This window comes from Anolis carolinensis, chromosome 1 (genome assembly GCF_035594765.1).
Source record: "Anolis carolinensis isolate JA03-04 chromosome 1, rAnoCar3.1.pri, whole genome shotgun sequence".
In the NCBI taxonomy this organism is placed as follows: Eukaryota; Metazoa; Chordata; class Lepidosauria; order Squamata; family Dactyloidae; genus Anolis; species Anolis carolinensis.
The window spans coordinates 177,457,733-177,470,836 of record NC_085841.1 but is presented as its reverse complement, the minus strand read 5'-3'; positions in this window follow the sequence as shown (position 1 = coordinate 177,470,836).

The window sequence follows — 13,104 nt, the reverse complement described above, 5'->3', positions numbered from 1 at the left end:
CAACATGGTTAATTGTAGAGAGACAGCGCATGTCGATCTGGTTTCATATTGGGAGTGTATTGAGTCTGTTTTGGTGGCCACTCTCCAGAAAATGGGAATGAGTTGAAAAGTGAAACTTCGGTTCCTTTAGGAAAGCTATTCTGGCTGCAGAGAAACTTAAATAACACAGTAAACAGTTGGCTCGCCACATATGCAAATTTGACTTTTGCAAGTTTGATTTATTTGTGACTTTATTACACTAATCTGAGTATCGCCACCAACAAAAAGAATGTGTAAGACATACCTGCGATTCTATCCTATTTTTAGAGATGCTTATATGAGAGGAAAGTGTGTCTTGGAATCGAAGGAATATAGCAATGTGTTTCCTTTAGGAATACTATGACTATTATAACAACTACTAATTGTTGTTGTTGTTGTTGTTGTTGTTGTTATTGTTGTTGTTGTTGTTGTTGTTGTTATTTTTGCATACTCCTTTCCTCTCTTAGAGGAGACTCAGAGCAGCTAACAGTGCTAAAGATCAAGTCAGGGGGTGCTATTGTTTTAACTTGAATATGTTTTAATTGGATTTTAACTCTGGATTTTTAACACTGTTAATAATAATGATGATGATAATAATAATAACTTTATTTTTGTATCCTGCCACCATCTCCCCAGAGGGACTCCGAGTGGCTTACATGGGGACAAGTCCAGACAACACAGGTTAAAATATAACACAGTAAAATTTACAAATAATAAGCATTATAAAAACATAACCATTAGCAAACAATTAATAGCCTAGCATAGCGGCCATTTACTCAACTAAAGGGCAAGGCAGGAGCTTGTGCAAAATAGCTGTTTATATTTAATTCTGTTTTAATGTTTGCATATTTGTATATTTAAAATTGTATGCTAATGCTTTTATGTTAAGCCATATTGAGTCTCCATAGGGAAAGATAAAGCAGGGAATAATAATAATAATAATAATAATAATAATAATAATAATAACCCCCTCCGCAGGTGCCACCTTGACGTGGTGGGGGGGCTTACCTGCTCCAATGATGACTGAGGGCTGTGCTGGCGGTAGTGTAACTACCGGTAGGTCCAACCAAGCCAGAGAGGCCTCAGCTGAGGAGCAGAACTAAGAGCACCTAACCCATTAGCATTATGGAGAATCAAACCCAAACGAAGTCTATACTGGCTCGGTCGTTGCCCAGGATAAAAAGGACCGCGGTGGATGCTGCTGATTCTGGACATCCATTGACAAGTGGGCTACGGAATCATCAAAACCCAAATGAACAGTCACAGAAGCGGCAGAAATACACAATGCCAGAAAACCGCACAATTATGAAATGCTACTACAAATCTGAACCTCAAAGGCGTGGCTACCAAAAAAGGATGCATCAGCTATGGAAACAAGAGTACCCTGACTCACAGATAACAGAACCCCGACTGGCTGACCAACGAAGATTCATAATCAGAAACAAAGTGTTCAGTGAAGTTGAACTCGAAGAAATCCAGAAAATTTGCAAAGTAAATTACCATCAGAACACAGCACAGACAGCAGCAGAGACTCCAGCAACACTTGAAATGGTGGAACAGAATGAACCAGAAGAAAGGGTGGAGCTTTTGCAAGAATTTCATGAACCAGCACTTGAAACATCTGCTGAACCACCAGGAACCTTGACAGCAAGACAACAAGAGCTCAAGGATAAGATCATGGCTCATGCTGCAGCAAATGCAATAAGAAAGCGGCTCCCAACTCTAAAAACAGTGCCCAAGAGACAACTGGCGCCTCTCATGAAAGATGTGAATGCAGCACTCTCCACTGTCCAAATAACATCAATTGAACAAACAAACCAGTATGCCTACAGTGCAGCAGTGATAGTAACAGAAGAGCTTGGGCTCCTACAACCAAGGCAGCCCCAAAGAAAATCGACTGGAAAACCAAAGTGGAAGGTCAGGCTAGAGTTGAAAATCAAAAAGCTTAGATCAGATGCAAGTAACCTGAAAAATATGAAAGAGAAGAAACTGAAGAATGACAAAATCAAGCAATACCTGATCCGAAAGTACTGGCTGAACACCAGAAAAATTGAAGAAGCTTTGGAAATTGTGAAAGAACAAATTACAGCAACAGCCAGAAAAATTGAAAGGTATGAAGCCAGAATCATCCAGTACAGACAAAATCAACTGTTTCAATCAGACCAAAGACGGTTCTACCAGAGCCTGAACCAAACAACAGACACAGTAACCATAAAACCAGAAAAAACTGCAACAATGAAGTTCTGGAAAGAGCTTTGGGAAAACAATAAGAACTACAACAAAAACGCTGGGTGGATAAAGGAGTTTGAAGGAAAATTCTCACAGAACAAAATGGAACAGATGGAAATAACAACTGAAATGATCAGCAAACGAGTGCAAAAAGTCAAGAACTGGACATCGCCTGGTAGTGATCAACTTCATGGATTTTGGCTCAAACATCTGATTAGTTTACATGGAAAAATGGCCCAACAATTCAATGAGATGCTGCAGAAAGGAAGTATCAGTGAATGGCTAACAACTGGAAGAACATACCTGATACAAAAGGATCCAGCAAAAGGAGCAGCACCAGGAAACTACAGGCCAATAACGTGTCTGCCCACTATGTTTAAACTACTGACTGGCATCATAGCTGACAGAATTCAAGACTATCTTGAAGAAAAAAACATCTTGCCAGATGAACAGAAAGGCAACAAACGGAAAAGCAGGGGCACAAAAGACCAGTTATTGATTGACAAAATGATTCTGGAGAACTGTAAGAGCCGAAAAGCTAATCTTCACATGACGTGGATTGACTACAAAAAGGCCTTTGACTCACTCCCACACAGCTGGATCATCAAGTGCCTGGACGCCATTGGGATTAGTAAAAACGTTGGCACCTTCATTGAAAACATGATGGAGCACTGGAAAACTGAACTGTTTGTTGGAAATGAAAGTTATGGACTTGTCAACATCAGGAGAGGAATTTTCCAGGGAGACTCATTGTCCCCTCTGCTTTTCATTATTGCCATGATCCCTCTGTCAACAATCTTACAAAAAACAAATCTCGGCTACCAAACATCTAAGAATTCTCACAAAATTTCACATTTGATGTACATGGATGACCTGAAGCTATATGGGAAAACGGAAACTGAAATCCAATCTCTGACCAACACTGTCCGAATTTTTAGCACTGATATAAACATGGAGTTTGGTTTGGACAAATGTTCAACAGTGGCATTGAAGAAGGGAAAAATAATTGAAAGTGAGGGCATCAATATGCCCAATGGCCAAACAATAAAGTGTCACCAGCCAAAGGCCTATAAATATCTGGGCATATTACAGCTGGACAACATCAAGCATGAACATGTGAAGATTGTGGTCAGTAAAGAATACACACAAAGGGTCAGAAAAATTCTCAAAAGCAAGCTCAATGGAGGCAACACCATCAAGGCCATAAACACCTGGGCCATACCTGTCATAAGATATACTGCTGGCATTATAAATTGGACACAGGTGGAACTGGACAATTTGGACAGAAAAACAAGAAAACTCATGACCATTCATCATTCACTGCACCCTCGCAGTGATGTTGACCGGCTGTATCTGCCTCGAAGATCAGGGGGCAGAGGACTCTTACAAGTAAAACAAGCAGTCAAAGAAGAAGAACATGCCCTGGCAGAATATGTCAAGCAAAGTGAAGAACCTGCTTTGATTGAAGTCAAAAATCAGAAACTCCTCAAAGCACAGCAGACAAAAAACCAGTACAAGAAAACCGCACTACAAATTAGAGCTGACAGCTGGCACAACAAAACACTGCATGGAAAGTTCCTTGACAAAATTGAAGGGAAAGCTGATAAAGAGAAGACCTGGCTCTGGCTCACGAATGGGACCCTGAAGAAGGAGACAGAAGGCCTGATCCTTGCAGCCCAGGAGCAAGCCATTAGAACAAATGCAATCAAGGCCAAAATCGAAAAATCAGCTGATGACCCAAAGTGCAGACTGTGCAAGGAAACCGATGAAACCATTGATCATATCCTCAGCTGCTGTAAGAAAATTGCACAGACAGACTACAAACAGAGGCACAACTATGTGTGGCCCAAATGATTCATTGGAACCTATGCCTCAAGTATCACCTCCCTGCAGTTAAGAACTGGTGGGATCACAAACCTGCAAAGGTTGTGGAAAATGAACACGCAAAGATACTGTGGGACTTCCGAATCCAGACTGACAAAGTTCTGGAACACAACACACCAGACATCACAGTTGTGGAAAAGAACAAGGTTTGGATCATTGATGTTGCCATCCCAGGTGACAGTCGCATTGAAGAAAAACAACAGGAAAAACTCAGCCGCTATCAGGACCTCAAGATTGAACTTCAAAGACTCTGGCAGAAACCAGTGCAGGTGGTCCCGGTGGTAATGGGCACACTGGGTGCCGTGCCAAAAGATCTCAGCCGGCATTTGGAAACAATAGACATTGACAAAATTACGATCTGCCAACTGCAAAAGGCCACCTTACTGGGATCTGCACGCATCATCCGAAAATACATCACACAGTCCTAGACACTTGGGAAGTGTTCGACTTGTGATTTTGTGAAACGAAATCCAGCATATCTATCTTGTTTGCTGTGTCATACAACGTCGTTGTGTCAATAATAATAATAACAACAACAACAACAACAACAACAACAATGTCAACTAATTCAAATTACACTGGGCCTCACCTAATACTAACTGATTTAAAATAAGTAGACATGGTGTTGGATATTCCAGCTGATTTTGGGCCAATATTTTTTAAGCTACCTTTCAGATCTGATTCTCATTAATGAGCCTGACACATCCCTTTTATTATGATCATATTACATGTATGACAAAATAAAATATGTGAATAGTTTAAAAGCTAAATTTATTTCGAAGCACTAAGATACCAGGAAATAAATATTCAAGGTATAAAAGGGAAATTATTTTTCTTTAAAAGAGAAACATTTATAATTATTACCACTGGAAGCTAATAAATTAGAATATAATGAAGGAATCCAGACTAGAAAACATTATAAACTGCATTGAGCCGGAGCAGGGGAGGGTGGTGGGTTCCATCAGCAAAACAGCCACATCATTCCACTCCATGTTGTAACGCTGTAGGATGTGGTCTAAATTTTAGAGGAAGATGGGGATAATAATACTAAGGAAATTGTGGATTTTCATTTTTTTTAAATAGAAGGAATGCTTGATGTATGTTTATAAAAAAAAAGGAATCATGCAGAATGAATATTAATGTCTCCTATATAAGGTTAGATTTTAGATCTATTGGATGAAAAAGGATTGGCAGCATGTCCTGGGGTGGAAAAGAACAGGATAGTCAAATCTCAAAGTGGTTGTCATAAAAGCATTGATAGGCATTTTTGATTTGGTCTAAACACAGGGCAAATTCACTGGTGTGGCTTCTTTCAATGACTGGTGATCGTAAGAGTTATTCTACAACCTCCCAAAGCATAGCATGTTCAGAGGCATTATCAGATGTCCTGGAGACAAAATTGATATATGGCACCGTCTCTTATGCTGTGTTTGTATTTTTTCCATTCTAATCTGGCTAGTTTATAACCCTTCATGGGAGGTTAACCCTCCACAAAAAATGCCATTTCTGCACAAACATACCACTTACAATTTTTCACAAAATAAGTCCTGAAGTTCAAATAGCCTTTGAAAACTGAACAGTTTGTGAAAACTTCGTCATGGTGAGAAGAAAATCCTAAATGTATTCATTGCTTCCTTTGAGAATAAAATCAGCAAAGAATTACACCTTGTGGTTTGCCATAATATATAGCTTTAACAAATACCATATACACATGCTGCTGGTTACTTTTTGAGGAACATTCCCTTGATATTTTAAAACCCGGAAGGAAATGGAAAATTGAAATAGCAATATGGTATTGTGTCCAACCCATAGGAAAAACAATAAATGAGGATCGCCTAAATGCAATTAGAAAGACACAGCAAAGATGGATAGTCGTTTTCTATCAGTAATTAACCATTTTTGTTTTCCAGGAAGCCTTCTACAGAAAGCTATTACATTACTGATTTGTTTATTCCAGTGTATTTCCTGCCTTGACAGATAGAAAGCTCTCCAGAGTATTAGAAATAGAGAGTGCCAAATCCTCAGCCTAGGACAGTGATGGTGAACCTTTTAGAGACCAAACGCCCAAAGTAGGGGTGGGGGTGGAGGTGGGGTAACTCGGGGGGGGGGGGGGCAAACGGGGGGATTAGGTGAGTGAAGGGCAGGCAAGTGGGCAAGTAAGCGGGCAGGCGAGCGAGGGGTGAGCAGGTGAGCAAGCAAGCAAGCAGGGAGGTGGGCAAGCAGGTGAGTGAGCAGATAGGTGGTCAAGCAAGCGGGAGATGACTAATCGAGAGGGCAAGTGAGCAGGGGGTGGGCCGGCAAGCAGGCAAAAGGGACAAGCTGGGGATGGGGAAACAAGTGGGAGAGCAAACAGAGGGGAAGGCAAGAGGGCAAGCAAGCAAGTGGGCATGGCTGCATGCATGTGAGTGGGGGGCAGGTGGAAGGCAAGTGAGCAGATGAGCAGGCGGCAAGCGAGCAAGTGGGCGAGTAAGCGGGGGGGGTGGGATGGTGAGCAGGGGCAGGTGGTGACATGTATGTCAGTGGGTGCTGTATGCCTCTTCTAGCACGCGTGCCATAGGTTCACCACCACTGACCTAGGACCTTCTCCATCTGAAGCATATGTCTCTGGTGTAGTGCTGGAGTTTCTCTCTCAGGGTGCATTTACACTGTAGAATCAATGCAGTTTGACACCACTTTAGCTACCATGGCTCAATGTTATGGACACCACTTTGGCTACCATGGTTCCTGAAATCAGTAGTTTGGTAAAACACCAGTTCTTGGGCAGAGAAGGTAAAGACTTTGCAAAATTGCAAGTCAAAATGGTGTCAAGCTGCACTTTCAGTTTTGCTCCTGTCGTCAAGTGAGCCCTCATCTGCAGTCTGAAGGGTCACAGCCAAGACAAAAGATTAAAACTAAGACAAAATTTTGGAAGTATTTCCTGTGTCTGTGCTTCCTCCACTGCCTCCAGCATTGTGGTTATGCTGGGAATAGTTTTACAATGCCTGACATCCCATTGAGTATTTACAGTGTTATAAGCCAGACAGAGTGCGTTAAAGCGCTGAGCTGCTGAACTTGCAGACCAAAAGGTCCCAGGTTCAAATCCTGGGAGCGGCTTGAGCGCCCGCTGTTAGCTCCAGCTCCTGCCAACTTAGCAGTTCGAAAACATGCAAATGTGAGTAGATCAATAGGTACCGCTCCGGCGGGAAGGTAACGGTGCTCCATGCAGTCATGCTGGCCACATGACCTTGGAGGTGTCTACGGACAATGCTGGCTCTTCAGCTTAGAAATGGAGATGAGCTCCAACCCCCAGAGTCAGACATGACTGGACTTAACGTCAGGGGAAACCTTTACCTTTACCTTTTAACCCAGACAGACAAACATGTATATGTATTCACATTTACAATTATGGCACCATTGCCATGATCACAAATGCCCCCCTCCCCAGAATCTCACTTGCAATCACTGCAGAACTCCAGTTGGTGTGGCTGCTGCCTAGCCTTTAAGGTGAGGTTTTTTGGTGGGGGAGGGGGTCACACAAGAAGAGAGATCATGCCTATGTCACCATGGCTATGTCTTCCATGCAGAAACTTAGCCCATTTTAAAGAAAATCTTGTAGGAAAAGGAGGGAAGATTTCATACACCAGGTCTACATTTTTTGTTTAAGCTTACTTCGGGTTGCTGTGAGTTTTACTTCATTTGCTTACCTAGTACATAGTCCTATTGAATTGCTTCCAAGAATATTGTGAGATTGCCAAATATAGGTGCTCTGATATAACTTTCCCAAGGCTTGAAACATAGGAAAAGAGAAGAAAAGGTGGCTTTTTCTGTCCTACATTAATGACACCCTTGCCTTTGTGACCCAATGAGTCAATTGGCTCTCCGATTTCTATTTTGGAAAAAATGTTCAAAAAGCCACAATTGACATGTTGTAAATGTGATTTTTGATTTATTCATCCTATCATGATCATGGCCCACACCGCTGAACATGTGTTCTGCATATGGTCATGGTTCGTGATGACACACATGGGTGGGCTGGAAGGATGCCACTTGGCATGTGGATGCCGTACGCGCCACATAGTCTCTGCTCCATTCCATGCAGATGGCTGAACAGGCTTATGCACATTTGGCCTCCCAGCCCCCATTCACTGCTGAAAATCCACTTACTTAAAATATCGTCTATCATACTAGGTATCTTAGGCCTGTGACTTCCACAGAGTCCCTGGTTTTGTGGAAGTCACAGGCCTAAGATACCTATCATGATAGAAAGGAATACACTACACTAGAGATGGGCAACTGGCATGAGGTTGAACATACACTTTTTATGCAGTCCCTGAAATACACATTAAATTAAACACTGCAGGCTTGAGTTTGTTTTACCATGCATTTAAAACAAAGAATAGTTTAAAAAAGTTAAATATTTAATGGTGAGCCACTCTATTATTCCAAATGAATGCTGAGTTATCCTCAGAAGCATGCGACACTTCCAAGACAATCTCTCCAGTTGACTTGAAAGATCAAGGACCTTATCACATGAAAGTGAAAATTGTGGGTGATAGCGGAGGGGGGGGGGATTTACCAAAATTGCAGGTGATAGCAGGGGGATATCACCAAAGTTGTGGGTGATAGTGGGGGGATTGTGGCAAATCCAGTGTGTGTGATGTCCCATGGGCCCCTGGGTCGTGACCATGGCACCATTATGGATCAAAGTGATGAGGAAATGGGATTTCTGCCGTTTCAGCAAGAGGCTGTTCCTTTCCAGATGCCTTTTGTTGACAATTCTAGCCCGGAGCTCATTAAAAAGGACCTTGAACAGGCGCTTATTCCCAGCACCTCTCCCCCCCTTTGTGAGAAGAGAATTTTGGGAGGCTAGCCGCTCAGAGAAAGCGCAAACATGAAAAAGCGCCCGATTAGCGGCTAGACAGAGCGCTAATTAGCTCGTTTCCCCTGTGAGTTCTTAGGGAGGATCGCATCTGGCCGAAGATGTTGTTTCAGTTCTTTTCCCTTGGGAAAAGGAGCATTGGACACCTGGTTGCAGATGAGAGTATCTTTGATATAGAAATCAAAGTTTGTTCTTCTTCAAAAATAGCACACAAGATAATGTAGCAGTGACACTATATCCCAGCCAAAGTGGCTAAAATTGCAAGGGAAATTGCTTCAGTGCTGGGTGTCTTGAAATAGCAATGTCAATGAAATACCCTAAGGGAAGACTGGAAATCATGCTTTTGTACTACAACTCCCAGCATGCTTCACCTCTGCTGGCTAGGGTTGCTAAGATTTGCAGTCCAACCAATCTCAAAGTGAATGGTGGTTTGTGTGTGCGTGCGTGTGTGTTTTGTATTAAATAGTTACCAAAGCAGCTTCAATCAAGAGACAAATCATATAAACTTTTGAATTATTTATGGATAAAAATTTTATTTCTTTACTGCTATTTTGGCATTTATAAAGCTTTCCTCAACCAAATCTCTTCTAGTGACTTCTAGGAAACATGGAGCTATTCCTTTCAAGAGTTCATGATGGTTACCCTGAAAAAGAAGCAGAACAGTAATTTTTCCTTGCCTTGTTGGCCTGTTTCAATAGCTCTCTCTTAGATCAGAGGAAAAGGGCTTTCACCTCCGGAACAACATAGATTGTTTCAATTTTCTGAAAATAATCTGCAGACACCACAACAATGGGGGGAAATGATGGCCCTACAAGGCTGGAGGACTAAGTGAAAACTTGCACTGCTTACACTGTTTAGCAGCAAAACACTTCCAGATGCCATTTCTGAATTTATAAGCACATCAATTCAAAAGCATTTGAAATGTCCTTTATTTTATTAAATGGTAAGAACTTTTGTATAGCAGTTGCTTTGCAACTTTGAGATCTCCACATCTTTACTTCTTTCCTTGCTTTCCATTTATTCTTTCTTGGTCCCTGGTGCTTTCAAGGCAAAATTGCTCTTTATTTTCATAGTAGCTTAGCTACCTGGAGATGCCCAGATCAGGTCTTTTTGTAATGCTATTTATAAGAAATTGTAATTATTTGCTTTTTATTTTTATGAATACATCCATTAGAAAATGAAAAAGATATGGGTGAACGACAATTCCCAACACTGTGGGTCAATTACCGTAAACTCTGCCAGTATTCAAAGTTCAGTATGTGTGCTATGTATCTGGACTAAGGTTTATGTACAAGGTTTTGTGGATGAATGGCTCAAGTATTTTGTATTATTTTAAATCTGTTTTTAATTGCTTATGTTTTATTCTTTTGTATTGTTGTATATTGGCATCGAATTCTGCCAGTTTTGTAAGCCACCCTGAGTCCCTTTGAGTGAGAAAAGTGGGATAAAAATTATGGAAATAAATAAATAATAAAATAATAAATAAATAAGTTGATCCAGATCTATTGTTGGTTGAATTCAGAATTCTCTTTGTTTGTGAGTGAACTATAACTTCCAACATCCAAGGTCATCTCCTTCAAATCCCAACCAGGACCTAGAGTTTGTCATGTTGAATTTGCGTGCCTTGTTTGGTTAACATTCATTGTTTATTTATTTATTTACAGTATTTATATTCCGCCCTTCTCACCCCGAAGGGGACTCAGGGCGGATTACAATGAACACATATATGGCAAACATTCAATGCCAACAGACAAACAACATACATTAGACAGACTCAGAGGCATTTTTAACATTTTTCCAACTTCACGATTCCGGCCACAGGGGGAGCTGTTGCTTCACTGTCCAGTAGTGGCTGTACTTCCTCATTCCTTTCCTCGTGTTTTGCTGGCAGTTTTATGGTGTTGTAAATTAGCCTCCCGCATAAAGCGTCCCTAAATTTCCCTAATTGACAGGTGCAACTGTCTTTCGGAGCTGCATAGGTCAACAGCATGCCGGGGCTATTAATGGTCAGAGGCTTAACCCGACCCAGGCTTCGAACTCATGACCTCTCGGTTAGTAGTGATTTATAGCAGCTGGTTACTAGCCAGCTGCGCCGCAGCCCGGCCCCTTGTTGGCAAGAGTCATAAGGCTCTCTGGATGTGAGGTGAACTTGAACTTTTGTATTTATATTATTTGGGTATTTTCTGAGGGAGGATCCGATACATTGGAAAATATCTCAGGATGCTTCCAGACAGGGGTAAAATTCGCACCAAAGTGGGTTTACAAAATGCACTTTTGCATGGGTTTATGTCCCCAAAAGTTGCCCGAAAGCTGGGTTTTCCCAGGCAGGGTGTCTAGACGCCATTCAAGTAACTACCAGGATGGTAATCAGTTACCCAGAAGTCCCCCAAAACAAGTTTCAAATTTTAAAAAATTACTGGGTGGTTCTTTTGTCCTCCTGGCATGTAAAATTGATGCACCAGGAGACGGGGAGGGGATCAGCAGTACTCCCTTCTGTCTCCTGTCACATAATTTCTATACACCAGGAGGACTGCTGGAGCAGCGTAATGGCATCCCAGTACTTTGTAAAATCTAAAGCTTGTTTTGGGGGCTTGGGGGAGCAGATGGACACCATCTTGCACCTTTGGGCTCCAACAGCCCAAAAGATGCAAAATAGAAAATGGAGACTCACCTCCAGTTAGTTCAGGGGGTGATTCCCCACAGGCCCAATACCCCATTAGACCCGGATCTTTTAGGAAGGCCCTAATCTAATGGGGTATTTAATAGGTGCAAAACCCTCCACAAGAGCTGCTCACCAGCTGCTGGGATCAAGGCACAATGGAGTTGTGATCGGCTGCCCTTTCGTCCCCTGAAGCCACAGCAATTGTCTCAATATCTGAACTTAAACCCTAAATAGTCCCAGAAGAAGACCATGGCTTGGAAGTATTGTTTAAAAACTCCACGTGTTTCCAAAAATCAGACCATTTTATAAAAGGGACATTTTACTGTGTCATTATATATAATGAGACTTGAGCATCCATGGATTTGGGTATCCACAGGGGTTCAGGAATCTAATTGCATAAACAAGCTAACTCACAACAGGCATTTTTGCAAATAAAATAATGGCCTTTTGATCATTTTGAGACATGTTTCCAGTTTCTTCTGCGGATTTCTTAGGATGCTTCTCAGTTTTTCCTTTTTTTTTCTTTTTTTTTGAGCTATCTTGAGCAATAGTTTGGTTGGTTAAAATAGGAAATAAATACATAGATTTGAGGTGTAGGAAGGTAGCCATGTTAGACAACTGGTGCAAAAATACAGAAAGTGAGATATGAAGAGTTGATTTTTTAAACACCTACAAAAATGCAGGACTTCCTCCCCCTCCCCCCCAAAAAAAACTCACAAAACATCAAGAGCCAAATAAAAAAGCAAATAAATAAATGAGCAAATGAAATGGCTGCTAAAACAAGGGTTGTGTTATGCCTGCTGTCTGTAAGTTTCTAAATATTCTTACTGGGAAGCAAATATTAGGGTGTAAATTTTATATTTGATTATCAATAAGACAAAATGAATAAAATAAGGGGATTTAAGTAATCATATAAATATGATCTAGTCCTTGTGTAACTTGGAGTTACTTACATATGCCTTACATAATATTAAAGCAAGAAATAATTGAAAGGAAACAAAACAAGACAACAGACTTGGTGAAATCCTATGAAAAGAAAAAAAGGGATTCATCTCCTGTATGGAGACTGTAATAAGCTTGGCTGTACTACCATGCCATGGAACAATAGACTGTAGCAAACAAAGGGCAAAAAAGATCCTGGCAAAATGTGCCTGGATAAAAGAGGACTAGAAAGTACAAAGGAAAGCCTTGGATCAAAGGGTGAAAACACAGGTTCACAAATAAAGGGTGATTATGTGAACAGCTAAGGAGGGGATTAGAAGTGGAGGTGATAATAAAAAGCAGATGGAAAGGGAAGCTATAAAGAGTCAGGGAAAAGAGAGAGAAAGGGAGAAAAAGAAAGAAAGAAAGAAAGAAAGAAAGAAAGAAAGAAAGAAAGAAAGAAAGAAAGAAAGGCCAGCAAACGGAAAGAGACTACACTTTCCTTGACACTTTGCATTGAAAGGGAAAGGAG